The sequence below is a fragment of the Chlorocebus sabaeus genome, chromosome 20 (genome assembly GCF_047675955.1).
Source record: "Chlorocebus sabaeus isolate Y175 chromosome 20, mChlSab1.0.hap1, whole genome shotgun sequence".
In the NCBI taxonomy this organism is placed as follows: Eukaryota; Metazoa; Chordata; class Mammalia; order Primates; family Cercopithecidae; genus Chlorocebus; species Chlorocebus sabaeus.
In genome coordinates, this window is record NC_132923.1 from 57314626 (window position 1) to 57318902 (window position 4277).

Sequence of the window (4277 nt, forward strand, 5' to 3'; positions counted from 1 at the left end):
CAAAGTCAATTTAAAATATTTGGGGTGATTGTCATCATCCCAAAAAGGAACTTCATGTCCTTTAACAGTTACTCTGTTTCTCCCCAGTATCAGGCAAGCACTAATCTACTTTCTGTTTCTATAGATTTGGCTCTTCTGGACATTTCTTATAAATGCAATAATATATGGTCTTTTGTGATAGCTTCTTTCACTTAGTACAAAGTTTTGAGATTCATCCATGTTGTAGCAAGTATCAATACTACCTTTTTATTGCCAGATACTATTCCATTGTGTGGATATGTGACATTGTGTTTATTCATTCATAAATTGATGGATATCTGGGAATTTACCCCTTTTTTGCTATTATGAATAATGACACCATATGCATTTATGTCCAAGTTTTCATGTGGACATATATTTTCATTCCTCTTAGGTATATATCTAGAGGTAGAATTGCTGGGTCAAATGTTAACTCTATGTTAACTCAAATGTTAACCTTAGGACGAATTTCTAGATAGTTTTGCAAAGTGGCTGCACCTTTTTGCATTCCCACCAGCAATATGAGGAAGAGAGTTTCTCCGCATCTTAACCAACACTTGTTATTATCTGTCTTTTTAATTTTAGTCAATCTCATGAATGTGAAATAGTATCTGGTTGTGGTTTTGATTTGCATTTCCCTAATGGCTAATGACACTGGACACTTTTTAAAATTGTATTTATTTATTTATTTGAGATAGAGTTTTGCTCTTGTTGCCCAGGCTGGAGTGCAATGGAACAATCTCAGCTTACTGCAATCTCTGCCTCCCAGGTTCAAGCGATTCTCCTGACTCAGTCTCCCAAGTATCTGGGATTACAGGCATGCACCACCATGCCTGGTTAATTTTGTATTTTCAGTAGAAGTGGAGTTACTCCATGTTGGTAAGGCAGGTCTCAAACTCCCGACCTCTGGTGATCCGCCACCTAGGCCTCCCAAAGTGCTGGGAGTACAAGCATGAGCCACCGTGCCCAGCCTGGACACATTTTTGTGTGTGTATTGGCCATTTGTATATCTTTTTTTTTTTTTATTTGGTAGAAATTACTTTTATTATGTTAAAATATTCCTTAATGAGTTAGCAATTATTTATGTGGAGGATGGTCCAGAAAACAGGTTCATGATTAAATTATCCTTGTCCTTGATTACAGAAATTCATGAATCACACACATCACACTTTTCTCTGGAGTAGTTGCTGAAGGTCTGCGAGGCTGTGAGCTTGGAGAAGCTTCTCCCTGCCTGTTAGGCTGCTCCCATCAGATCATGACAAAATGAACATTATTTTTCTCTTTGGAATTAAATCTTGACAACAGTTCGAATGCTCTTTCCAGAATGCATGAGTTCAAAGGCTTTGTTAATTTCATCAAAAGAGAGATTGTGAGTCATAAATTCATCAGCTCTTATCTTTTTGGACATATATTCAGACACCCAACTTTGGGACACTTTCTATACTCTTCTGTCCTCCAAAGGCAATGCCTTTCCGTGTGTGACCTGTTACCAGCTGGAGTGGATGAGTGGCAATTTCTTCACCTGAAGCAGCTACTCCAACCACCACACTGATGCCCCAGCCCTGGTGATATGCCTCAAGTGCTGCTCTCATGATCTTCACATTACCAGTACATTCAAAGGAATAGTCCACTCCTCCATCAGTGCTCATAATCTCAATGAGCACTTCCTGGGTTGGTTTACTAAAATCCTGAGGGCTAATACGTTCAGTGGCTCCAAGTTCTTTGGCCCTTGCAAATGTATCTTTATTGATGTCCACACCAATGATCTGCGATGCACCAGTCACTTTGCAGCCCATGGTAACTCCCAATCCAACTCCTCCCAGGCCAAAGATGGTACAAACAGAACCAGTTTACAGCAGGACCATAACCAGTGGAAATGCCACAACCTAGGAGGCCAACTTTATCCAAAGGTGCAAAAGGATCTATTTTAGCAACAGAGATTATCAACCACAACTGTGTATTCAGAAAATGTTCTGGTTCCCATGTAATGTAAAATTGTCTTTCCTTTGCAAGTAAATCTGCTGGCACCATCTGGCATTAATCCTTTCCCTTGTGTGACTCTTATCTTCTGGAAAAGGTTAGTTTTAGGATTTAGACAAAATTTGCATTCTCCACACTGTGGGATATAAAGTGAGATGACAGTGTCACCCGCCTTCAGCTTAGTAACTCCCTCGCCAGCACTTTGCACAATTCCAGCACCTTCATGTCCCGAGATCACTGGAAAACAACCCTCAGAATCAGCTCTGCTCAGAATATAGGTGTCAGTGTGGCAAACCACAGTGGCAACAATCTTGATTTGAACTTCATGAGCCTTTGGGAGTGCCACCGCTATCTACTCTATGGAAAGAGGCTTTCCAGCCTCCCAGGCAACTGCAACCTTGCACTTGATAACCTGGTTCACCATGTCCATGGGTTCTATTCATTTGTATATATTTTTTGGAGAAATGTCTATTCAGATGCTTTCTACTTTTAAAAATTATATTATCTGTCTTTTTTAAATAATTGAGTTATAAATATTCTTCATATATTCTAGGCAAAAATATCCAATATTTTACTAGCAAAATTTTTCTCCCATTCTGTAGGTTGCCTTTTTACCTCCTTTATGGTATCTTACAAACACAAAAGATTTGAATTTTGATGAAGTCTAATTTACCTATTCTATTTCTTATATTACTTCTGCTCTTGGTGTCACATTTAAGAAACCATTGCCTAATCCAAGGTCATGAAGAATACCTGTTTCCTTCTAAGAGTTTTATAGTTTCTGGTCTTATAGTTAGGTCTTTGATTGATTTTGAGTTCATTTTTGTATATAGTGTGAGGTAAGTGTACAATTTCATCCTCTTGAATGCAGATGTCCAGTTGTGCAAGCACCGTTTGTTGAAAATATTCTTTACCATGAAACTTTAAGCTTAGTCTAAAGATAACTAGATTTGCAGGGATTTAAGCAGCAAATTATTATCCCCATGTTACTTGACAAGCATTAGGTAGTCACTAATTTTACCTCTTTTGTGATGAACTTTATGCTGGCAGATCTCTAGGGCCCCTCTCCTCAGTGTGATTATAGTCTAATTAGTTATTTTATAAATTATTAGGCTTAAATAACATTTTATATACTAAATATTATTGTTCTGTTTCCATCTCCCATAAGGTAAGTTAATGTAAAATTTCTCTGTCTAATTCTTACTGACATCAATTCTTTACTTCCATAATTTTCTTTGCTCTTCCTCTTCCCTCCTCCTCCTCTTCTTCCCCTTCTCCTCCTCCTCCTTCTTCTCTTCCGCCCCACCTCATAAGTATAGAGAATTCTAAGTATTAAAATTGAGTATTCCAACACCTAAGATGCTCCACATTTATGCTTTTATTCTTTCTATCAATGTGAGAGAATTGCTTCATCCAAATGTGAATATCAAGCTATTTATTTATTTATTCTATCTTTGTCTAAGTGTCTTTTTTCCTTATTGTTTGTTAAGTAAATTTTACTAAGAAATATTTAGAAAGCCTCTTCTAATTTTCATGTTCTCCTAAAAATATTCAGTGTTCACAAAACTACTCAAACCGTCAAGTACAGTTATTTTTAGTGAGACTGAGAATAATGCAACTAACTCCTATGGTATTTTATTACATAAAGCTCCATATCTACTTATGAGCTAGTTAGAACAGATGTGATACTTGAAATCATAACCACAAGGTTGAATTTGCAAGAGGTGTCTTGTTTCATGGTGTTTCACATCACCTTTGAGGTACTCTGGACACTTACACTTGGGGCTCTACAAAAATAGTAGCAATAACAATGAAAAGAATAGATAAGGACAGTTCCAAGACACTTGTGCAAACCGCTCTCTACACTAATAACCATGTATTTAAATTCCCGTCTCCACCTCTCACAGATTGGGTTGGTCAATTCCTGCAGTTGTTATGGAAGCATCTTTGTGACTTCCTGCAAACTGTAAAAATCTTTGCCTGAATCAGCAGCTGTTGGTCATATGGTATGCCTGCCTCTAACAACACCTTTCATGAATGTAGAAGCAATTTCCAGTAGAGATCTAAAATGCTAAATCAACTTCTGTTTTAAAATCTAAACCAAAGTAGCTGAAGTTTGCTGTTGCTATTAAGAAGTTTTAATTCTTAAAAAGCCTCCAGAGATTATCTGAGAAAGCCACTCAGAATATAAGTGCAATTTCTTGTCTGCATTATGTCATCAACCTCTCTACCTTTATTTGCTGTAAAGAGAATGATATCCTTATAATGACATATTTTTC

At 37.2% G+C, this 4277-nt stretch overlaps 1 pseudogene; it reads right to left on the reverse strand.

Moving 5' to 3' along the window:
• Positions 1–1306: 1306 nt before the first annotated feature.
• LOC103224563 (alcohol dehydrogenase class-3 pseudogene) lies at positions 1307–2428 on the reverse strand (annotated as a pseudogene).
• Between the last annotated feature and the right edge of the window lie 1849 nt (positions 2429–4277).